The sequence below is a fragment of the Bos javanicus genome, chromosome 13, assembly GCF_032452875.1.
Source record: "Bos javanicus breed banteng chromosome 13, ARS-OSU_banteng_1.0, whole genome shotgun sequence".
In the NCBI taxonomy this organism is placed as follows: Eukaryota; Metazoa; Chordata; class Mammalia; order Artiodactyla; family Bovidae; genus Bos; species Bos javanicus.
Genome location: NC_083880.1, coordinates 30,992,099 through 31,017,691, shown reverse-complemented (window position 1 = coordinate 31,017,691; position 25,593 = coordinate 30,992,099). Strand labels below are relative to the sequence as shown.

The 25,593-nt window shown below is 39.6% G+C and overlaps 1 protein-coding gene across 3 annotated transcripts in view; it reads right to left on the bottom strand.

The window, feature by feature from the left end:
• The window catches only part of PTER (phosphotriesterase related), a 75,797-nt gene extending 52,398 nt beyond the window's left edge, over positions 1-23,399 (bottom strand). For 2 of the 3 annotated variants that reach the window (XM_061436133.1, XM_061436131.1), the window contains exons 1-2: positions 23,252-23,399; positions 15,397-15,623 (exon numbers count right to left, since the gene is read on the bottom strand). The gene's annotated coding sequence lies outside the window, so the exon portion shown is untranslated. The remainder of the gene's footprint in view (positions 1-15,396; positions 15,624-23,251) is intronic. The other variant, XM_061436132.1, reaches the window with a different exon arrangement.
• Positions 23,400-25,593: the final 2,194 nt, after the last annotated feature.

The window sequence follows — 25,593 nt, the reverse complement described above, 5'->3', positions numbered from 1 at the left end:
AAAAAATAGTTTCCAGCAAATATAGCATAATAGAAAACTGTCCAAATTTCAAATAGCTGTCCAAATATCAAATAGCTAGGATATTTATTTGAAATTACTGCTGCCAGATAATCCCCAAAATGTGGTGGCAGAGAGGGGAGCTTGATTTCAATTTTTTTGCAAACAGTGCTTAATAATAAAAGTAGTTAGGGACTTTTCTGGTGGTTCAGTGGTTCAGTGGTTAGTCCCACCTTGCAATGCATGGGTCGCAGGTTTGATCCCTAGTCAGTGACCTAAGATCTCACATGCCACGGGTCAACCAAGCCCGCATGCCCCAACTAGAGAGTCCTCACACTGCAATGAAAGATCTCACATGATACAACTAAGACCCGATGCAACAAATAACTAAATAAAAATAGTTTTTAAAAAGTATTTAAAATATATACCACATTTAAGGAACATAACTTCCATCTGCAACACAGGAGACACAGATAACCATTTGAAAATTTTCGTAGAAATCTAGCATCACATTAAAAAAGAAAAACCTTTCCACTATAAATGACAACTGAGTCCTAAAAGTTAGCAGAAGTGGCCACATTTTGGGGGACCCAGCAGAAAGCAGCAGTTGGGAGATGGTTAGAACAAAGATGCTTAAAAAAAGATGGTTGAAACAAACCAAATGGTTTGTGAAAAATGAGTAATACAGTCAACATGGTGACACCTGGCCCTCCTTTCTGTAACCCTGTCAGAGTGCAAATTTGCCCAAGTTTTCTGAAAAGCAGTTTAGCAATATACAGCTAGCGTTTTTAAATGTTACAGTGTTCCTAGAGATCTGTCTTCAGGAAATATTTAGATACCTGTAAAAAATACTTATGCCCAAAGGTTTCTTTATGGCATTATTTTAAAGAGTGGCCAAAATATCTAGTAATACAGGAATGTTTCCCTATAATCTAGCAATATTTAATGATAGAATAAAATGCTCTTTTAACATGTGAAAAAAATGCAAAACTGTAAATTTATGGCAAGTGTATATAGCCACATATATGTAGAGTTTAACTAGAAATACTAAAATGTATTGTGTATCTTTGGGCAGTAGATAGTGAAGATAAATTTTTTCTTTGTTGCAAGTTAATGTTTTTTTCAAGCTATGAAAATAAAAAGCTTATGTGTTTTGTTAAGTTCATCTTACGCCCTTCTTTTTTTTAGATTTCACATATAAGCAATATCATATGGTATTTGTCCTTCTCCTAATTATTTCACTCAGTATGACAATCTCTAGGTCCATCCATGGCGTTGCAAATGGAAAACAGATTTGATCATGTCTCTTCCTCCTTTAAAACCCCCCTAAAAGTTTCCCATTGCCCTTAGGATAAAATCCAAAATACCTGGCATGACCTGTAAAACATGGTATGGTCAAGTTCCTGTCTACCTCTCCAATCATTTCACTCTACTCCACCCATTCACTGTAACGATTCTCCTCCGTGGCCTTTCAGTTACTCAAAAAGGCCAAACTCTTCAACTCAAGATCTTCCTACAGACTCTAAGATTTGTGTCATTTTCTCCCTCCCTGATTTTGTGACATAATTCTCAACCCAGTGTCATTTTCTTAGATGACTTCTCTATTTTCAAGTTTGTGCGGTCCTGAGGGCACCTGAGAATGGCCCTAAGTGTATTCCCCTCACCCCTTCCTTGCCACAGTGCACTTCAGGTACCTTCTCCCATCGTCCACCTCTCTCCAGAAACCTCCAGAAATTAACCCTCTCACACCCAGTTTCTCCATTCTTTAAAAAAGCCAGTTATCAGATTCCTTTAATATTTATTGTGTATCCCTTAACTGTAAGACCTGGTGCTTGGCAGGTAGAGCCTATGAGAAATACTCAACATGCTTGCACCTATCTCAAAGCCTTTGATTGTGTGTCCGCCTCTTTTTTTCTGAGATAACAAACCCAGCCTACTCCACCTCCACTTCCTCAATCCGTGTCCTCTCCTGACTAACTTGTACAAGGCCTTCAGGAGGCAGTTTTCGCATCATTTCTAACTGGAAGCTTTTCCTGATGTTCCTCCTTGTTGCTCAAGCAATCTGGGTAAGATGCCCACTTCAGGTGCTCTCATGTCTGAGGTTACCCTTGAAACTCACTTCTTGTCTCAATGTCTCTCCATCAGACTTTGAGCTTCTTGAGGACACAGTCCATGTCTTATCTCTCAGTTTTCAGCCCCTGGCAGTATCTGGCACACAGAGGTACTTAATTAATAACTATATGCTTGCTGGTTTTAATCCAGCCTTTTTCTATTAAGGATTTGAGGTAACTTACACAAAAGACATATAACATAAAACAAATACTAAAGCCAAGGCAAGGAAATAATAAGCAGAAGTAGAATTAGGACCAGAAGAGAACAAGAGGTTTGTGGTTGTTAGAAAATGGCTAAAAATTTTCTTCCTGGAATATTTATAAATATATATGTGATATAGGTAATTCTGAGATCATAGCATGCCCCTTTTATGACATATCACATTATTTTCCTAAATTAGAACCACTTAAATTTATTTAAAAGTATGGCAAATGTTTTCCCCAAAGTTTGGGAGCTATGAATTTTGATGTCTTGTTTGTTTTTCTAACTTTCCTATATATGTGCCTTCCAAGTTCTCAGAACATAGCAAATATGCCATTGTAGCTTAATCCTTCTGCACCCCATGCAATACTACATAGGAATACATATACTTTAAAAAAAACTTTCCCTTATGAAATAAAAGCAAGACTCTTGAACATACAAAAAAAAAAAAAAATGAAGTGGCTTTTCTTCAAGGATGTTCCTGCCTGAATTTGTAGACACCAAATATAAATCAGGCAACTAAAAATACTTAGTAAAATTGCTACAAGTGATTCATAGTAGTAACCACTCCTTTATAATGAGTAAAACTGGATAACATCTCTTACAACTAATTTTTTTTTTTAATACATAGGCCATCCACACTAATTTCTCTTTAGGATAGCTAAACTTCAAAATAATTTTCCTGGAATCCCAGAAAGTCTTTCTGTTGCACAAATACCTGTCTATCTAAAAGGTATGGCCCACAAAATCATCTCAGGCCATGTACTTTGAAGACCACACAGTAGACTGTCTTAGTTTCTGTGTCTTAGACACAGAAGAGTCTTGAGTTTCACTATCCTGCTTAGCTAGTTCAGACTTAAAGACTCAGTACGAGGTATGTGCTTTTAGATCATCAGGCTTAGCCTGTTCGGTATAAAAAAAGTAGTCTTGCAGAAAAAGGTCAAGGAGAGCCAGAGGACTCTTCACCTGAATCTAGCCCTTGTCTTATTCTAGAAACTTCCAAAACACTATCTGTTGTCTACCTGGATACCTGTATGAGACATGTCACCCATGTTTGAGGAAGAGGTGCTGATGTGCTCAGTCATGGCTGACTCTTTGCAACCCCATGGACTGTAGCCCGCCAGGTTCCTCTGTCCATGGAATTTTCCAGGCAAGAATACTGAGATGTGTTGTACACATAACTACCTTGGCTTTGATAACCACTTTAATTCTATTCCCACACATGGAGAAGTAGGTACCACCTCTGAGCAGTATTAGTTATAGGCAAGAAGCAGATGCCCAAAAAGTGTCTGTACAGGGACTTCTCTGGCAGCCCAGTGGTTAGGAATCCATGCTTCCAATGCAGAGGGCATGGGTTCGATCCCTGATCAGGAAACTAAGATTCCATATGCCCCATAGTGTGGCCAAATATATATATAAAGTGTCTGTTCAACCAGTGAACAGTTTGAGCTCTACCCACCCTTCAGTTCCACACTGATGGACCATAATTTCAGCCAAAAATAATCTGATGCTCTTATCAGCACTGTGGCCTCTTTATCAGCTTGTGATCAGCTATTGTTATTTGTCTTGAAATAGTAAGAGAAGCAACTTTGATGTGTAGGTTTGAGGGGATAATTTGAGCCTTCAGTTCTCAGAGCATTGAAATGTGGCATAAAAGAGCCTGCTTTCCGGGCATCCACAAGTTTCACCTGCGTACATTTCAATTCGACGTCTGCTGAAGGTGTTTGCTGAGGATCTACCATGTCCAAAGGAGGAGGATACTATGGCACACAAAGATGAAAAGGAACACTTGTGCCTTAGGAAGCTGAAGCATTCCAACATAAGTGTGTGATACAGGGCGAGCTTCCAGTGCAAGATTGCTATTTTCTGTGTATTAGTGGCACAGCTATGGTATAAAGCAGAGTGCGGTAAATGTTAGAAGAGAGGTACAGAGCAAGTGCCCTGGAGAGTACTGTCTGGACAACGTTCACCAGTGCTAGAGGGACTGGGAGGGCTTCCTGGAGGAGGTGGCATTTAGGCAAGCCTGCAGAACATTAAGATTTTAGCAAAAAGGCATTCGGGTAGCATGAGCAATGAAAGGCATGTTTAGGGGTTTGTAAGCAATCTTTAGAGGCTCAAACAAGGATTGAACAGCAGGTCTGTAGCAGAAGACACTACAGCATGGGCTAGCCCCAGAGGATGAGACTTGTATTAGGATGGTAATTAAATGGGCAGCACAAGGATAGGCTGAATGCTGGAGACTGAAGGCTAGGATGAATTAGGAAACAAAAGTGAATTTTCATCCTTCCTCAGAGACTTTAAGAGCAGGAGTACATTTCAGAGGAAAGGAATTCTGGATGAACATGGGCCTTTTTTCTCCACTAACTTGCAAAAGTGTTACAACGCTAGCTGCGTAAAATACCTTTCCCAATCATAGTTTGAAAACAGATTGGAAAGTCTTAAACACTGACTGAACACAGCATGACTTGAATACTCACTGACCTCTCAAACTTACTGATAGAAAAAATGAAATCAAAATACTTTGAGCAATTAGAACATTCCCAGTAACTGAACTCTGAACTCTCAAACAACAATGACCACTACGAATATCACGTGATATGAATGTGTTTCCCTAAAACTGTGACTGTCGTCAGTCCCAACTTTCCATATTGCTGGTTTCATTACCTTCAAGAGATTATGAAATATCAAATGTATGATCTACAATGATAATGTCATGCATTTCTCTGAAAAGCCCAGGACTCTCTCTGCACTTTAATTAAATCTCCAAATGTCCTTGTGACATTAACAAGGGATCACCAGAAGGTGAGCCACCGAGAAGACAAGAAGACTGGACCACTGGACATACTTTTAGCTGAAATCCACTTTTATTATTATTATTCCCATTTCACCAAGGAGGAAATGGGGTTTATTCAGATAAGAATGATGGGCTATCTTCCATTTTCACTGAAGGCAGAATGTACTGCTCTAGTCCCTGGAAGCATGCCCTAGGAGGCCTTTAAAAATAGTATAAGAGAAATCTCTCAGGTTTCTTCTTCGCAATTCAACTGCTACTTTTTTTTCTTTTTTTCTTTATTTATTTTTAAATTGTAGTATAGTTTATTTACAATGTTGTATTAGTTTCTGCTGTACAGCAGAGTCAGTTATCAATATACATACAGCTACTCTTAGATTTGATTCCCACATAATTAACCTGCACTTATTAAAATGGGCACCAAAAAAATAGACATCGTCCTTTTCTTGCAAAAGAACTCAGGACAAGAATCCAAATGTATCATGATATCCAATCTCTTAGCTCTGATTGGCGGGCTTGTCAGAAGCTTGGCTGCCTTCCCCATATCCTCATCCTTCCCTTAGCAACACAGAGATTGGGTACCAGTCTTAAGGAGGTTGGTTATGTTAAAGACACAGTTACAAATAGCAAAAACTAGGAAAAATGAAGACTAGAAAACTGAGTAAGTCTTGACTCTTGGTTCTACTCTTAGGATAGTGGTATGGATTCTAAAGTCAGACTCTAAAATATAGACATGCAGTTATCATATATTATCTAGTTTATAAACTAAATCCACTTCTTATGAAGGAAATTAAAGGGCCAAAACCACTTCACCAGACTATATCAACACTGTTTCGATCTTACCACCTCCTAACAAACTACTGGTTTTTCCAGTAGTCATGTATGGATGTGAGAGTTGGATTATAAAGAAAGCTGAGCACCGAAGAATTGATGCTTTTGAACTGTGGTGTTGGAGAAGACTTTTTGAAAGTCCCTTGGACTGCAAGGAGATCCAACCAGTCCATCCTAAAGGAGATCAGTCCTGGGTGTTCATTGGAAGGACTGATATTGAAGCTGAAACTCCAATATTTTGGCCACCTGATGTGAAGAACTGATTGATTTGAAAAGACCCTGATGCTGGGAAAGATTGAGGGCAGGAGGAGAAGGGGACGACAGAGGGTGAGACGGTTGGATGGCATCACCAACTCAATGGACATGGGTTTGGGTAAACTCCAGGAGTTGGTGATGGACAGGGATGCCTGGCATGCTGCAGTCCATGGGGTCGCAAAGAGTCAGACATGACTGAGAGACTAAACTGAACTGAACTGAACATCCTACAAACCACAGTCATGGCTCCCAAGGAAACAAAGACAGTTTGCGGGTGGGAGAGGGAATCAGAAAAAAAGATAGATGCTGCCTGTGGTTTTAGGTAATAATTTATCACTGAAGTCTAAAAAACAAATGGAGATACAAATAATGAAATCTTACAGCAATGATCAGTTGTAAGATGCCATAATGATCCAGACTATGCTTACAGTTATTTAGATTATCATAAAAATGGAAAGAAAAACATAAAAAATTTTGTTGAGAATCTGTAGATCCTCAAGTTTGAGAAAAATAGTGTTAGAGATAATCTTCACTGATGGGTGTAGGAAAGAAGGCAAGATAACGAATTTTGCTTGGTCCTAAGAGAGGGTGGCATCTGACACAGAAACCTCTTTTGGGGAAAGACTCGTATTTGATGTACTAAAAATAAAGTAACAGACAGCTTATTTCTACTCCTGAAAACTGATTTACTACAATGGGAGCCAGGGCAAGTCTGTAATAACTACCTGTGTCTTAGAGCAACAATCACTCTTTCTCAATCTTTGAGATGGCAGAGAAAGTGCTCTAATGGAATTCCAAATTCTCTAGATAATGTCTCACAAAATTAGGAAAACTACCTACAACCAAAACAAACTTAACGGATCCCTAGTCATGTATATGCATTTAAATATAAAGGAAATGTATTATTTATTATTTTCCTCCTAAAAGTAAGATACCCTAAAAGATTTAGAAAGTTTCTCTAGTATTATAATTTAATTTCATACCTCAAATCATTGCTGTTACTTGCTTTCTAAGAATTCACAGAAAATAATATATTTTAAGTATTATTCAACACACTATTTCCTTTCATTGAGTTCTAACTGTACTTTAACAAGTATGTATATGCCAAAGCACTATAATTTTAATCTCTTCTTTGCATTAGATTTGCATCTGCAACTTTCATCATTTCCATCAATTTCCTAAATAGAAAAGACTTTTGAACTCAAATTATAAGTCTGCTAAAACATGACAAATTATTAGCTGTATCTAAACAAGGTAGGGCTTTGCATTTAGATGAATGGCTTTGAAGCAGGTAAAATAAACATTAAGATTAAATATTCAAATGTATAATATTTATAATTAAAATGTGAAAGCTTCAATTAATGTTACATACTATTTGATCTTGAAATTTTTGAGCTCTAAGGGACTACGGAGATTACTTAATTCAAAGACTTCATTTTTATTTTTATTGTATTTTAAATATTTATTAATTTATTTGGCTGTGCTGGGCCTAAATTGTGGCATGTAGGCTCTTTAGTTGTGATATGTAAACTCTTAGTTGAGGCATGTGGGATCTAGTTCTCTGAGCAGGGATTGAACCCAGGCCCCTCTGCACTGGGAGCACTGAGTCTTAGCCCCTGGATCACCAGGGAAGTCCCAGCAAAGGCTTCATTTTCAGATGTAAAAACTGAATCTTTTTTTTTCCTGGTAACTTTGACCAGAATCCAGTCTCCTAACTCATTAGTCTGGTGCTGCCTTTATTCAGAACCCCAGGGATGGCGGAGCCTGGTGGGCTGCCGTCTATGGGGTCGCACAGAGTTGGCCACGACTGAAGCGACTTAGCAGCAGCACAGCAGCAGCAGCAGCCTTTATTCAACCACGTAGATATTTACTGTAAACACCACATTAAGTTATCCTGGTGTCCATTAATGTGGAAATACCATTCAGAGGGAACATCACTCACTGGCCTCAGGAAGAAGAAAATCTAATCCCGACTCAGCTGTGGCCTAGATGGCATGAAGCAAGCCATTAAGTGCAAGTTATAAAAATAAGGACTGGAGTAATTTGCATGTATCTACCTAAATTGGTTGTTGCAAGTAGTGGTAATAAAAAATGATGATAAAGCATCCAGCATCTCTAAGTGCAAACGAAATGCTTAATAACAAAAATCTCAACTATATTTAAACCCAGGAGTAATAACCTCTTTGAGTCATCACTAGGAGGGAGTATATATTAGCTATTCCAAGTCCTTATGCCATCTGAATAAGCTAAGGCAGGGCTTTATCTAACAAGTTCAGCAGCTCCTGAATTTTCCTAGTTTTTCATAATCTGTCTTTATGTTGACCTAAACCATATAGAAATTATCAATTAAGAACAAATTAGAACTCTGTGACTTATCAAATGCACTACTCATTACTAAACAGAGATAAATGTTAATGAAGCATTTGTAGTGTTGCCAAGAATCTGAAAAATTTACTAGAGAACTATCCTGTAACTGATACATGCAGAGCATAAACCCTGCCAAATACTATTCTCTAATAGCAAAATATAATTTCCTGGGTGACATGTAAAATCGTCCAGTTTGAGCTGACCTTTAGAAAATAAAAACTTATCAACTAGATTCTCTTGGATAAGAAATAAATCTTGCAACTTCGAGGGATGGGAAGAATGAATAAGTAGCTTTTTACAGTATTGTGGGAAAAAAAAAGAAACAAATATATTTTGAGGGATAAACTGCATATACTATGCATAGGAAATAGTCTGAAAGAAAGAAAATACCCAGAGGTGCTAATAGAGGTTATCTCTACAGGTAGAATTTTTTTAGTTAAATCTCTATTGGAGTATAGTTGATTTACTATTGTTGTATTAGTTCCAGGTGTACAGCCAGGTGAGTCAGTTACACACATACATATATCCACTCGTTTTTAGATTCTATCCACATACAGGTCATTACAGAATATTGAGTAGAGGTCCCTGAGCTATACAGTAGGTTTTTTTTTTTTTTTTAATTTGTATTGGCATATAGCGACTATAAGGGTAGAATTTTTTGTTGTTTTATTTTTCTCTTTTGTGCTTATCTGTTTTGTTGGATTTTGAATGTGGATTAAGTGTATCATATTTTTAAAAAGATTATTTTTAATGGCAAAAAACATTGCTTTAGTTTCTTGTGTTGAGGGAGGTAAGGTACTCTCATGCCCACTTCAAAATAAAACCAGAAGGCTTCACGTGTTAAATGATGGCAGTGATAGAAATGGGAGTTGCCTCCAGGGTTCTTGGGTCTGATGTGGTTCTTGGTTATTTTAGGGTGCCAGCAGAGGGGGAGAAAGTCTCAGGAGGCCAAGTCAAGGTGAGCTTTCACCCTGAGTAAGGACTAAAGGGCAGAACTGTAAATGGTTCTAACCATTCCTAAACCTCTATTTGGCATGCATTCCTTCCCACCATTTTCATTTCTGGCTTGTATGTCTCCGTCTTAAATTTAAACAAGCATTGCTTTCAGTGTTTAATTACAACTTAATGGAAACACTACTTGCATTTAAATTAGCTTTTCGTTTTCACAACACGAATGTGCATCCAAGTTATTGTGTCATTATAATCTCATGTTATAATGGCTTCATAATGCAAGTCCCTGCAGAGTTGAATTACTAGTTTCCTATGGTAATCACCCATCACTAGAATATCATAATCACATAAGCACAGTCCCCACACGCTTCCACTGCAATCATTTTGACATTGTAGGAGCATTTTAATAGTATTAGCATAGATTCTCCAGAGAAATCATCTCATTGTCACTACATTGCCATATAAGATTAATTGTGATGGAGCCCTGTCATTGTGATATGAAAACTTAAAAATATTTTTTTAAAAAGTGATGCTTAGCAGTAAAGCATTTCACTTCTCAAAAGGTCAGTGCATTTTACAGTAAGGTTGGCCTTGAGACCTTTAATTGAAGAAATTTCCTTTCACAGGAGGTGAGGTTTTTGTTTTCATTGTTTCTCTGTGTTTGTTCAGGATTCATACAACTGTAAGAAAGGAGGTCAGTTCCCTCTGTGGTACAGAAAGGAAAAGCAGACGTTGTCCCTGTCTTTAAGGACTTTGTAATTTAGTCAGGTTTATGACCAATTACATGCAGCATTAATACTCTTATGCTAATTTTTAAAAGAATTTTTTTTTAATGTGGCCCATTTTAAAGTCTTTATTGAATTTGTTACAATATTCTTTACCAGCTGAGCCACCAGGGAAACCCAATGTTACAATATTGCTTCTGTTTTATGTTTGGGGTTTTTTTGGCCATGAGGCGTGTGGGATCTTAACACACACCCCCTACATTGGAAGGTGAAGTCTTAACTTCTGGACCATCAGGGAAGTCCCCGTACGCGAAATTCTGAAGTAACTGGTGTTACATACCTATAAGAACAGTCACACAAGGTGCTCCTGGAAAGAAAAGGTTTGCTAATTAATAAAGGGTCAGACAAAAACTGTATGGCAGGAATGGAGTCCAGGTTATCAGCCTTCCTTACAGTCCAGCTGGCATCTCTGCAGCCGTTAACCAAGGGAAAAAGGAAGGCCACCAGAGACACTAGTGGGTTTCACAGCCACAGCCCCACCCAAGGATGAAGCAAAAAGAGGCTGTGGGCACGAAACCGCTCCTCTGCTGGGGTCTGAGCAGAGCATGGAAGCTGGACCTTGATCTTTCTCACTAATAGAGGGATGAGCAGAGATGGTCTCCCTAAGCACCACATCAAGGCTCAGAAAAGCACCGCCCAGGCCCTGACACTCTCCTTGGTTTGAAGCCACAGAGTGAACTGCCTGTGTGTGTCAGTGACAAATGACATGTGATGCAGAGCCTGGCAGGGCACTGTGTTCGCTGGAGGAGCCTCTGATCTTCTCTGGAGACACTGTGGGGGAATTGCAAACGGATTATCCTGCCTCTCAAGGAATCCTTCTCTCTGCTCAATGTTCAGTGAGAGTCAGGTCACAGCCAGCATTAAGCATGGTGAGAGGCCTGTGGCAGGCGTTCTAGAGATGCTGATGGATGGAGGAGTTCATTATCGTGGCTGGAGAGAACACGCAGGCTTCAGAGCTGCTGTGGGTCTGAAAACGCACGGGGCAGATGTGGAATACAGACTCTCCGGTCACATTAATGGCAGAGGAATTACCAACTGGCCATGTCTCCTACTTTATTAAAGATTGCCTGTTTTCTTAGTGATGGCAAATATCAGCATTCAGAGGTTTCATGGTTGCAAATTTTGCCCTTCTCGAGTTATATGTGCCTGGGAAATCTCAGAACTACGCCAAGGCTCAGTTTCCCAAAAAAACTAAAGACACTTTTAAAATTGGAGCGCAATGAGATACAGATGTGCTTTCTAAGTGCTCAAAGCTGCTTTTACTGACAGGCTGTGGAGCAATATTATTACATAAACGAAATTAGTTATCCTTCCTTTAGAAGTGATTTTTAATTTCATAGGTAAATCTATGGCCCTTGATACCTAGTCTTCCTTGAGTTCTTGCATGGGCATCACATGACATTCAACTCACTTCTCAGGCTGTTGCTCAGAGTAACTCATGTCATATGCTTTTCCTTATGAATTCATATCAAAAATTACTTTGATTACCTTTGGTTATCAGTTTTCTATTATTTCATTATCAGACATACTGAGATTAAAAAATCAGGAACTCAGGGAGATTTGAATCCAAGAGCACTAACCATAAGAACAGAAATTTTATTTATCATGGGAAATATATTGAAATCTTGATGCTGCTTAAAAAATACCAGTTTCCCTCTCTTGTTCAAATGTATTGAAGGCGACAGACATCATTCATGATAATATGCAATAGGTTAATCTTTTGATACAAACAAAAGTTAGAAGCTCCATGATATCACTTATATGTGGAATCTAAAATATGAACATATCTGTGAAGCAGAAACAGACTCACAGACATAGAGTCATAGAAACATACCACACAGACTTGTGGTAGCCAAGGGGGAGGGGGTGTGGCAGGTGGATGGACTAGGACTTTTGGATTAACAGATGCAAACTATTACATATAGAAGGGCAGATAATAAGATCCTACTGTATAGCACAGAAAACTATATTCAATGTCCTAGGATAAACCATAATAGGAGAGAATATGAGAAAGAATTTATATACATGTATGACTGATTCACTTGGCTGTACAGCAGAAAGTAACACAACATTGTAAATCAACTATACATTGATTTTTTAAAAAGTTAGAAGCTATATAATATATTAAGTGCCATCAAAAGTTAATGCTAACGTGCTGTATTCCAAAAGTGGAAAAATACACACAGATGGGACAGCATACTACTTTATGAAAATATCACAATTTCCCAAAGAGAAAGACAAGCTAGAAATTTACCAACTACATCCATATTACCAAAAAAAAAAAAAAAGTTGACCTGCTCAGAGTGTGTCTTTGGGTAAATCACTTAGTCTGTGGGCCTGTTTTCTCATTAATAAGACAAAGGAATAAGCAAGGTGATTTCTAACATTCCTTTCAGATACGACTTCTCTGATTCTATGTGAAGTAACATTCAAAGACCTGTAAACTGGTTTTGTAGGCACCCCTCCAAGAGTTCACTGTGTTTAGGTGTTAAACAAATGGGGACATACATGTAGTAGAAAATCAGGCAAAACACTGCTATGCAAGGAACAGAAAAACATTGATCTTTCTAGTTCTTTTTCTGATTTCCCACCAAGGCAAACCATCCTATAACAAATTATACTACAGTATTTACTGTTAACTTCAGATTATTACTAGCAAATGAAAGAAAAATATTTTGCTACCTGGATGATTCCTTTTCTACGGTCACCCTTTATACTGCTTATGACTAAGAGTAAATAGAGGCACTAGTATAAAATAATGGTGGTGATTAGCCCTCAGATAAATGATGCTGACTATCTAAACTGGGACCCCCAGGTAAGAACTGGGCTGCAGAGCAGGAGGTGAGAGGCAGGTGAGCAAGCAAAGCTTCATCTGTATTTATAGCCATTTCCCATCACTCACATTACCTCCTGAGCTCTGCCTCCTGTTAGATCAGGGACAGTGTTAGACTCTCATAGGAGCATGAGCCCTACTGTATGTGAATCATCCTGAAACCATCCCCCACTCACCCCACCCCACCTCCACCCTGGGTCTATGGATAAATTGTCTTCCATGAAACCAGTCCCTGGTGCCAAAAAGGTTGGGGACTACTTGTCTAAGCAACTGAAAACTTGGCTTTTTCCCAAGTACCGGTTAAAATGATCCATTATCTAAGTATATGTGTACACAGATACATATGCGTACATAGGTAATTACATTTTCTATTGTTTTCAGAGTTTCTAATCATCACAGTACAGGTGCAGAAACTATTCTGAAAATGACTGTGTGCCAACTTTTCAACTAAGAATTATTTTACTTTTTAGTGGGCAGTGAGATAAGTATAAACAGTCAATTTGCTTGTTTTTTGTCACTGTTTTCAGAAAGTGATATATACATCACTGGTGTTCAAATTGATTTTAGGTGATATATGGACATTTTAAAATGTTTAAACAAAGTATTTACTTATTTAACATATGTTAGGGGAGAAAGTAATAAACACTGCAAGCCTGTGATTTCAGACATTTTTGCTTAGGATGAGGCCAAAGAAAAACAATGGGTTGGTTTAAAGAAAAATATTGTCATTAGTAGTGAAGCTAGTATATAGGCATAGCAAACATTCTTATTTTTTTAACTTTTTTAAATTAAACCTTTTATTTTATACAATGTTGTGATAGTTTCAGGTGAACAGTGAAGGGTCTCAGCCATACAGATACATGGATCCATCTCCCCCAAACCCCCTCCCATCCAGGCTGCCACATAACATTAAGCAGAGTTCCCTGTGCTGTACATTAGGTCCTTGTTGGGCAAATACTCTTAAAGATGATATGAGAGTGAATCAAATTTGATGAATACCAGTGAATGATGAATTTACTCATTCACTCTGATGAACATTATACACAGAGAGTTCAAATCAGGTACTCTGTGATAACCTAGACATGTGCGATGGGGTGGAAGAGAGGTTCTAAAGGGAGGGGACATATGTATACCTATGGCTGATTCCTGTTGATGTATGGTAGAGACCAGCACAATACTGTAAAGCAATTGTCCTCCAACTGAAAATGAATAAATTTTTAAAATGACATTTAACATCTCTGCAATGTCTTGTAACACATTTAATTTTTCTGGCCTACTAAGGAACTAACTCCTGTTAGTTCCCCACAACACATCAGAAATATAATCTTGACTTCTAATTAGTCAGAGAAAGTTATTATCCAGTTTTAATTCTCAGACCTTTTCATTGATCCTATAATTGACATTATTTTAAATGCTGTGGATATAAAAATATAAATGTGATATTATATGGTGTAAAAAACTATAGATCGAGACGTTGTGGTCAGACATAGTACAACTACTTAGTAAGTTTTCCAATTTTTACAGAGTAAAACTCTAAAGTTTTAATACATCACTCTTTTTAGAGAGACAAGATATAAATAAACTCTCCTTTAGTGATAGTGTTGTAAAATCACCACATTATGTAGGAACAATTCATGAAAACTTGGGCTTCCCTGGTGGCTCAGACAGTAAAGAATCTGCCTGCAATCTGGGAGACCTGGGTTCGATCCCTGGGTTGGGAATATCCCTTGGAGAAGGGCATGGATATCCACTCCACTGTTCTTGCCTGGAGAATCCCATGAACAGAGGAGCCTGACAAGCTACAGTCCATGGGGTAGCAAAGAGTCAGACATGACTGAGCGACTAACACTTTCACTTTTCTTAACGAAAACTTATTTTAGCCAAAGTATTACTAAAAAAAATATAAAAATAAGTGCAAACAGCTTCATCAGATAACACAGTATCCTTACATAATGCTTTATGAAAACTCCACATTAAAAAAAAAATTGCAATTCTGATTTTAAAAGCAAAATAATTTAGAAACTAATCATTTTGACCTCACTGTGGCAAGAATACGTACTAGCAAAGGCCCATGAAATATCCCTAATGCTAGAAACTGTATATGTTCTTGTATATATTTTAAATCTAACAATTCAATGACATTCAGTAGGCAAGAATATATAGAACTATGTAGAATCTGCATGGAGACTGTTTAAACTTGAATCTCTTTGCTTGACATATTTTAATTTTTCCACTGAAATACTCTGATAGACAAAAAGTTAAAAAGGCAATACCTGGGAGGAATGAAGAAGATCAGAAAGAAACACCGCGACTGGATCTGCTGGAATCTTCTATCTCCCTGGACACGTAGCAGGGCAGATGCGGCTGTAAGGTCAGAGTCTCCGTCCTGTCTGTACTTAAAACAGCAGAATCTTCACTACTTATGTACTCCGCTGCTCCCAGATATTTAGTTCCACAGGAGAAAGAAGAATACTTGGAAACTCTTCTTTCCTGGTTGATACTGGGGCAAGTTCAAAAGAACACAGAAGCCAAACGGAATCAGTTTTAGGCCTTAGATCTGCACTGGAGGCCAGCGGCCCCTTCTGAAATTCCTGTGTTATGTGAATTTGTGCAGTGGCAAATGAAGGCACGGAAGTTAAAAACTGAACTTGGAGAAACTGCAGCCTGGGAAACTCTATAACTTGTAGAAAAGCACTGACTCATGAAATGATAGACGTGCCATAGACCAGGGAGTGATAAATAAGAACATGTGTCAAATAATCTAGGCTAAAACTAGCGAAGACGTCCTTGTAGCCTTTCCTGGGTAAAGGTTTCAACAATACTTTTCTATGGAACAACGGGTAGTGAAAACCACATTCTACCCATGTGTGTATTCTCTTATGTAAACGTGCATACCTTACCATTCAAATTTAATCTGTCCCTCTAAATGTGATGGTATCAAATTTTGCATTACAGGAGAGAGAGATATATATCTATGTATATATAATTATATATAAAGAAGAAATGAATTATATATTCATATGATTATATTATGTGATTACATAATTATATGTAATTATAATTATATAATTCTCTTATTTGAACTTATTAATATGGACATTTTAAAAGTTTACAAATGTAGAAAGAGCAGTGTAATGAACCCCTATGTATCATCAGTAGCAGCTTCAACAGTAATTCCAACTACAGTTTTTGAAGGGAAAAATAATGTTTCACAGCTCATGCAAAACCATTCAACCAATTATCCCAAATATTACTAACATACTCTTATAAACCCACATAACAATCCTCTAAGGATTTCTGGCTATCCGTTTACTGCAAAAGGCATTTTTAAAAAGAGCTTTAAAAAAAAAACAAAAAAACTATAATTCTGTTCTGAAGCTGAACATGGTGAAGTTCTCCAGTATCAACTCTAGTATGCATGGATGATGCAGACAGGGCACGTCGACGTCTTTGAGGTTTTCACGTTCCCAATATTTCTTCAAATATAAGAGCTTATCTAACTTCCTCTTGGTTCATCATCTTTCTTCAGAGACTCTTCTGCTTTCATGGACATTTTCAGCTGATAATAAGGAGGCAGAGATTCAGAACACATCTTACAGCAGGAGCACAAGATGTCACCCTCTAGGGAAAAGATGTGCGATAGGACCAAAGTGTATTTTATATCCTGTTACCCTTTTTGATGCCAGACTAGTCAAGGCATGTTTTTGATTCAGAGAGGATATTTTAGGTTAAAAATATGTGCTAGTTTTCATCACAAATATCTGGATGGTGATAGTTCAGACAGCAAGATATACTTGCTTACATGCATTTTATGGTTAACAGCTTAATACACTATGTAGAATTTATCTAATCATGTTGCTTTGATTTTCATCAGTTCAATCTTTTAAGTCACAAACATAAAGCTCTCCTCAAAGTAATGTTAAGAGGTTCCTAAACTGAGTAGACTCTCCAAAAATTTGTAGTTATCACTTGATTGTTCAAATTTGATCATTTTTTTTAAGCCCTCCAAAAATGGTAGTTTCTGGAGACCACTGGGTTTCCCTGGAGGCTCAGACAGTAAAGAATCCACCTGCAATGCAGGAGACCCAAGTTTGATCCCTGGGTCAAGAAGACCCCCTGGAGAAGGGAATGGCTACCCACTCCAGTATTCTTACCTGGAAAATTCCATGGACAGAGGAGCCTCACAGGCTACAGTCCATGGGGTCACAAAGAGTTGGACACAACTGAGCGACTAATCACACATGCACACACAGAGACCATTATTACTGTAGGCTAGTCTGATGGGCTGAATTGTACCCACTCTAAACATTCTTAGGTTCAAGTCCTAACCCCCACTATCTCAGGATGTGACAGTATTTGGACACAGGGTCTTTAAAAAAGGTAACTATATTAAAAAGAGTTTGTTACAGTAGGTCCTAATCTAACAGACTATTTCCTGTAGTTGGAAGAAAAGATTAAGACACAGAGTGAAGACCATGTGACGATACAGGGAGGACAGGGTAATGAACAAGCCAAAAAGAGAAACTTCAAAAGAAACCAAATCTACTTACAACCTTGATCTCAGACTTCTAGCCTCCAGAAAAATGAAAAAATCAATTTCTTTTGTTTAAGTCACCCAGCCTGTGATATTTTGTTATGCAGCCCTAGCAAACCAATACAGTCAGTAATAGAGGTCGTGTAGTCCAAGCCATGGAAGTGGCCTTTAATTACACCAGGGGGCTCTGGGTCTATCAAGTGAGTAGAAAATTTGTCAAGAGTCTGGCCAGGCATATGCAATATAATCTAATCCTTTTTGACAAATGTTGATGCCAATGAGGTGACAGCTCAGTGTATAGACTGAGAGGAAATAAATCATTATTGCAGTTATTTGTCAGGGCTTAATAGAAAAGCTTGCTGAAAAGTTAAGCAGATACCACACACAACAGCTGTGGCAGCTGTATAGTGTGAAATACCCCTGAACCAGGGAATCCACTTCATATTTCCTACAAACTTTCACAGACCAACAATATGACATCTAACTTTTCAGAGACATAAGGAATGTAGTAGATGAGACCTAGAAATGTGACAGGATAAACGTGATAACTTTGAGATTGTATGAAATAAAATATTTTAAATATTTCAAAAATCAATAATATACAAGTTTGAAAATAGTAAGCAATATTAAGAAAGACACCTTTTTGGTACACAAAAATACGAAGGATTTTGTGGTTGCAATGGACTTTCAATTGCACACAGAACATTAAATTCATAATAATATTTACCAATAGTGTCTTCAAAGTGTTTTTCAAACACTAAATAATTATCCAATTAAGCCATTGCGAGATAAGCTGTCATTACTCTGGATTTAGTGGAAAGGACTAATAATTTTCATTTTAACAGTTTCTGTGAAGAAAGACTCAGTGTTTACTGAACACAACTGTGAGACACAGACCAGCCTTTTAGTGAACAGGGAACAGAAAAAGCAAAAGGTTGATTAGCTAAGTGAATTCAGAGGAAGACAGAGACGATTAAGAACTTAAAACCATGACCAGTGAGAACAGAGAATTTAATATGCAAAACAGAGACCAAAATTGGCAGAAAGCTACTTATGAAAACTGCCAATATTCAGTGTGGCTGACTGACAGTGGAAGATCTTTGGTCATGCCCTGAACAACATAATTCATCATACCAGTGCTCAGGGCAGTCATGTCCAAGCAATTTATCATCATCATATCATTTGTCTGAGTAAGAGAGGGGGAGAACTTTGATTGTTAACCTCTAGGGAGACTGGATTTATAGCCAACATCCCTAAGAAGGCAGCATGGCTCTGCCCTAAGCAAAATGCTCCCTACTTCGCTTCTGTTTAAGTCAGAGGAAAAGAGGGAACACATTGCTTCCCGCATGGGGAGAGCAAAGTCTAGGTCTGATCCTCTTGGATCTGAAATAAGGAAGCAAGGAAATGATAGTTAAAGTATTTGTTTGAGGCTGCTTTAAAAAAAATTAGAAAGTAGTCAATGGTAAGTAAGGATGATTCATTTCAAGTGTCCCTTGGTGACAAAATAGTTTCTGCAATGCATCTATTGATACAAATACATTTGGAAAGAACTGTCTCTTAACAATGAATCTGTGAACCTTCCTCTGTATCGGAAAACTTGGGAAGAATGCTGAAATTTTAAATAATGTATTTATATAGAAAAATACATTTATATTTTATAAGTATGTAAGATATATTTATATATGATAAATATACATTTTATATTACATATTTTAAGTATATAAAATATATTTATATTTTATGTATTTATAAATATATCTGTATCTATAGATATCAGATCAGATCAGATCAATCGCTCAGTCGTGTCCGACTCTTTGCGACCCCATGAATCGCAGCACGCCAGGCCTCCCTGTCCATCACCAACTCCTGGAGTTCACTCAGATTCACGTCCATAGAGTCAGTGATGCCATCCAGCCATCTCATCCTCTGTCGTCCCCTTCTCCTCCTGCCCCCAATCCCTCCCAGCATCAGAGTCTTTTCCAATGAGTCAACTCTTTGCATGAGGTGGCCAAAGTACTGGAGTTTCAGCTTTAGCATCATTCCTTCCAAAGAAATCCCAGGGCTGATCTCCTTCAGAATGGACTGGTTGGATCTCCTTGCAGTCCAAGGGACTCTCAAGAGTCTTCTCCAACACCACAGTTCAAAAGCATCAATTCTTCAGTGCTCAGCCTTCTTCACAGTCCAACTCTCACATCCATACATGACCACAGGAAAAACCATAGCCTTGACTAGACGAACCTTTGTTGGCAAAGTAATGTCTCTGCTTTTTAACATGCTATCTAGGTTGGTCATAACTTTCCTTCCAAGGAGTAAGCGTCTTTTAATTTTATGGCTGCAGTCACCATCTGCAGTGATTTTGGAGCCCAGAAAAATAAAGTCTGACACTGTTTCCACTGTTTTCCCATCTATTTCCCATGAAGTGATGGGACCAGATGCCATGATCTTCGTTTTCTGAATGTTGAGCTTTAAGCCAACTTTTTCACTCTCCACTTTCACTTTCATCAAGAGGCTTTTGAGTTCCTCTTCACTTTCTGCCTTAAGGGTGGTATCATCTGCATATCTGAGGTTATTGATATTTCTCCCGGCAATCTTGATTCCAGTTTGTGTTTCTTCCAGCCCAGTGTTTCTCATGATGTACTCTGCATATAAGTTAAATAAACAGGGTGACAATATACAGCCTTGACGAACTCCTTTTCCTATTTGGAACCAGTCTGTTGTTCCATGTCCAGTTCTAACTGTTGCTTCCTATATATTTATATATAAATCGCATTTTTCAAAATGAAAATGACAGCCTTAATTCCTATCCCTCACGGACATTGAACCTTTATGTACTTTACACTTTAACACCTGCTGCCCTTAGAGAATGTGATTAAACATCTAAATGCCATCTTCGTCACCTTTGATTAAAATCACAAAGTTGACTTGAGTGTTCTGGAAATAAGTCTACCTGCTATCTCATCTGATAGTTAAAGAAACACTGGTCACAGTAGCACACTTCTTACAGAACCTTCCCTCTTTTAGGCTCCCAAGATATCTGATAAGCTGGAAACCAGTAATCCCTGGAGGCATGTGGCTCAGACCTTACCTGAGTGTATTAGTCAGGATAGGCTAGGTTATGTTGATTTAGCAAACAAATCCCCAAACCCTGGGGCCTAAACCCACCAGAAGCTCATTTCTGGCTCACACTGTGTCTAACACAGAGAGATGTGTATTCTGCTGGTTGTCTTCATTCTATGTTCCAGGCTGACAGAACAGCCATTGTCTAGAAAACTGGTGGTCACTCTGGCAGAGGGAAAGAGAGTGGGGTATGCCTCTCACTGGCTTTTAAAGCTTCCACCTGGGAGTGACACACATCACTCCACTTATATTTAATTAACCAAAGCAACTCCATGGCCATGCCTCATTGGAAGGGGACACAGAAATGGATAACACTTAGGACTCCCCTGCTGAGCAGGCAGAGACAGTTGTACTCAGAGAGATAATGGTTTCATGAAACAGGTCGTCAGAACCACAGAGCCAGTTTATGCCAGATGACTAAGTGGGAGCAGATATTTTATTTTTCGTCTTCCTTTTTTTTAAGTGAGGGAGGAAAGTCTATGAATGAGAAGGCTTTTTTTAAATGAAACATTTTTAGAAAAACACGAACCACTGAGAAACAGAACGATGCCGTGTTCAGTATATGAAAAACGTATTCAACAACCATCTCAGGTTTTCCTATTAACAGTGATGTTCATAGGCAGTACACAGCTTAAGGACTTCTCAGCAGTGTTACTGTTTGGTTCACTCAGGTATTTAAGATATGTAGAAGAAAGATTCCTCATATAGTAACACTTTAAAGCATATGGTAACAAGAATGGATATTTTCTAAGGTCAGAAAGCTCCTCCCATTCTCTGTAGTTCATTATTTTGTTTTCAGGCTTATTTCTGAGAACAACTTCCACAAGCCTTACATAGGGGTCCACTACCTACTACAATACCAGGGATCTTAGGGCCAAGCGCAAGACTAAGAAGGCATTAAATACACAGGGATAGACTTTTCAAGACTGTAAATGATCTGTTGTTCTTTGCTCCTGTCTGGGTCAAAATTTAACTATGCGCACTGCAAAGTGTATAAGGAGATCAAACCAGTCAATCCTAAAGGAAATCAACCCTGAATATTCTTGGAAGGACTGATACTGAAGCGGACGCTCTAATACTTTGGCCATCTGAGGCAAAGAGCCAACTCACTGGAAAAGACCCTGATGGTGGGGTGGGAAAGACTGAAGGCAAAAGAAGAGGGTAGCAGATGATGAGATGGTTGGATAGCATCACCAGCTCAATGGACATGAATCTGAGCAAACTCCAGGAGATAATGGAGGACAGGGAAGCCTGGCATGCTGCAATCCATGGGGTCGCAGAGTTGGACACAACTTAGCGACTGAACAAGAACAGAATATTTACTTTAAAAAATCTACATTACATATAGTTTAGTCACTTTTATAATAATAAAGCAGCATCTAGCCTCCACAAATGAACACAGCATTTCATGAAGTAGAACTCTTATCCTTTTAAAAATTAAGTTGCTATCTTGCTATCAACAGTCAGTCAGCTGTCTGATCTCTTTTTCTTTGCCTCTTGCACTGAGATTTCTTTTCGAAGGGGCTTGGTTATTTCTGGAATTACATCAGGCCTTCAGGATAAGAGCTGTACACCCCTTCTGCCAATATAAAATAAAATGTAACTGGCCAAGGAGGAGTCCTACTTCTTAGGGCTTTTTTCTTACTGATATTCATTCTATATGACAGTGAATGTGACAGATCCTTTAGGATAGGAGTCAATGCTTGTCAGTTTTCTCCACTGGAGAAGTGATTTAAAGATGAATAGACTCGTGTGTCTACACATGGAGGAAGTTCTCTATACGTCTCCCCACCCCAGGTGTGCCTGCACCTGAGGAGTCTTCAAAATATCACATCGCGGCTGTAAATACCATGATCATATTGTATCTGGAGTATCTTTACAATGGAAGGACCACGACAGTAAAATAAATCAGCAAGCTGAGGCCCAAGGCTTAGAGGTATGATTTCAAAGCTTATAAGGAGAACAAGCGTGGAATAGATGACCCTGATGCCAGCACAGCTGCCCAACTACGACCCCAGAGCACTTCTGCCCACCAACCCTGAGCTGGAGCCACAAGGGGCCCTCGGCCTCGTTCTGCGCAGGACTCTGAATCTCGGGTTTCAAGCTTGACTCTGCAGGACTTTAAACTTCGGGACTGAAGAAGGAAATGGAAACTCCAGTATTCTTGCCTGGAGAGTCCGATGGACAGAGAAGCCTGGCAGGCTATATACAGTCCATGGGATTCAAAGAGTCGGACACGACTTCGCGACTAAACCACCACCACCAGACTTCGGGGCAACAAGCCACCGGCAAGCCTAGACCAGTCTCCCAGGCCTCCCGCAGCCTCAAGATCCCTGTCTTTGCAACTTCCCCGAGAGCGATAGGAGAAAGGCAGAAAGAAGCCAAAGCCTTAGGAACTCCTTCCCCAGGCGGGACCTTCGCCAAGGTCCCTGCAGGAGTTCACGCGCCCAGCTGTGCAGCGACCGCACCCTTCCTACCGGGCCCACAGCTCCCGCGCCCGCTCCGGTTCCTGGGTGCCTTCCCTCCACTCGCTGCGCGCCGCCTTCTCCCTGGGGACCCTCTGCAGGGCCAACTTTCCGGGTCTTTGACTAGTCCCCAATCCCCGCCCACTTCACCCTCCGGTCTAGTCTTCTCCCCGCCCTCTGGCCCTGACCACGCCCACCTGCCCCTCGGCCACGCCCACTGGGCGTCCGTCGGCCCCCGCCCCCTACCTTAGACTACTCGCAATGGGCTCCTGTTGGGCCGCGCTCCTGACTCGGCCACGCCCAGCAGGTTCCTGCCCCCTCCTCCCGAAGGTTCCCGCCTTCGGCCCCGCCCCCGCCCCTCCCGCCTCCAGGCTATTTGAGCTCAAGTTTTGTACGCTGGGCCTTCCCCTGAGCAGGCAGAAGCCTTACAGTCTGAGAATCAGCTCAACTGCTGAGCTAAGAACCCACTTCCTCTGCGCGAGTCTGTTGTACCTGCCAGATATTCTGGAAGGAGAGGTTTCTCTTTCTAGTTTGGCTGAGTCTGAAGAATTAGGAACTAGAGCCTTCAGGGAGAAAGGAAGCAGTTGCATTTACCCCAGATCCCAGTTCTCCGTGGCAAAGTCTGGAACGTGGAGGCCCTAGAAGCTATTTTGAGTTTCCTGCAAGGGACAGCAAGCCAGGGGGAGTGCACTGGCAGTTTAATGGCAAGAAGAGAATTTGAATCAGCATCCTGAATACGGACAACGTTGAGTTTCTTTCTTTTTTTCTTTTTCCCTCCCAAATGATTTTTTAAATTGTGGTAAAATATACATAACATTTACTACTTTAAAGCATACAATTAGGTGGCATTTAGTAAATTCATGATGTTTGACATTAGTTTATTCCTTCATTGTTTCATGTCCTTGGGCCTGAGGCTTCTCATCTTTAAAATGAGAGTGATGCTGCGAGCACTGGCCCAGGCACTTGATGTGACCAGATAGGCTTCCCTCGTGGCCCAGATGGAAAAGAATCTTCCTGCAGTTCTGGAGACCAAGTTTCGATCCCTGGGTGGGGAGGATTCCCTGGAAAAGGAAATGAGAACCCACTCCAGTATTCTCGCCTGGAGAACAGTATTATTGCCTGGCAGGCTACTGTCCATGGAGTGGCAAAGAACGGGACACAACTGAATGACTCACATGAGCTCTGGCCAGGCACTTGATGTGACAAACAGGCTTCCTGAATACTTGTGAGTCAGTCTAGGAAACAGTGCGGAGAGCAGTTACCACTGGATAGAGTTTCAGTATTACTCTGTGGTAACTGCTCTTTGCACTGCTTTATGTTTATCCTGAATTCTGAGAAAAAAAAAAAGGATGAGTACTCAGATGGGAAGAACCTCCAGGTGTCATTTGAAATGAAGGCAAACATTAATAATGATAATAATATTCATAGTAATAGATGTTTCCTGAGGCCACTTCTGCTACTCTAAGGACCGTCTGTTATCTTAACTTTTAGAACAGTCTACATGATAGGATCAATTTCTCCTCCGATTACAGATAAGAAAGCAGACAGAAAAGTGCCTTGTGCAAGGTCAGGGCTAGAACCCAGTTTGGTGATGTCTTAGCACCTGCCCTCTTAGTAGAGGACTGAGAACTTCAATATGCTGCTGCTGCTGCTAAGTCGCTACAGTCATGTCTGACTCTGTGCAGCCCCATAGACGGCAGCCCACCCGGCTCTCCTGTCCCTGGGATTCTCCAGGCAAGAATACTGGAGTGGGTTGCCATTAGGAAATACATTAATATATTTAAGTGAGAAAGAACTTCTCTGGTGGTTCAGTGGCTAAGACTCCATGCTCCCAATGCAGGGGGCCCAAGTTCAATCCCTGGTCAGGGAACTGGATCTGACACATGCTGCCTGCATGATCAATGAAGATCCTGCCTTCTTCAAGTAAGACCTGGTGCATCCTAAATAAATAACCAAAAATTTTTTTGAAAATATATATAATGAGAAAAAGAGGAGAAAAAAAATAAGGGTTTTGGCAAGGGGTGTTTTTGTTTTATCAAGAGGGTAAAAAGTATAAGAAGTTGGTTGGTGAGGGCCAGGCAGAGAGAAAATACTGGGAGAGCAGGCTTTTTACATCCTAGGAACCAAGAAGGGGGTAAAAATAGCACCCAGGGGTGGCAGAAGAAAGAATAAAAATGTTGAGGTTAAGAACTCCAGGGGTATGAGTCTTGGAGAGGTGACTATTACCAGGAATGACTGGGGCTCATATAACATGAAGATTATATGATGAATAGATGGATCAGTGGAAGCCTCTGGAGTGATTTCAGTACTGCCGACCACTCTGATTGTATCATCGCCATGATGCCCTATAAATG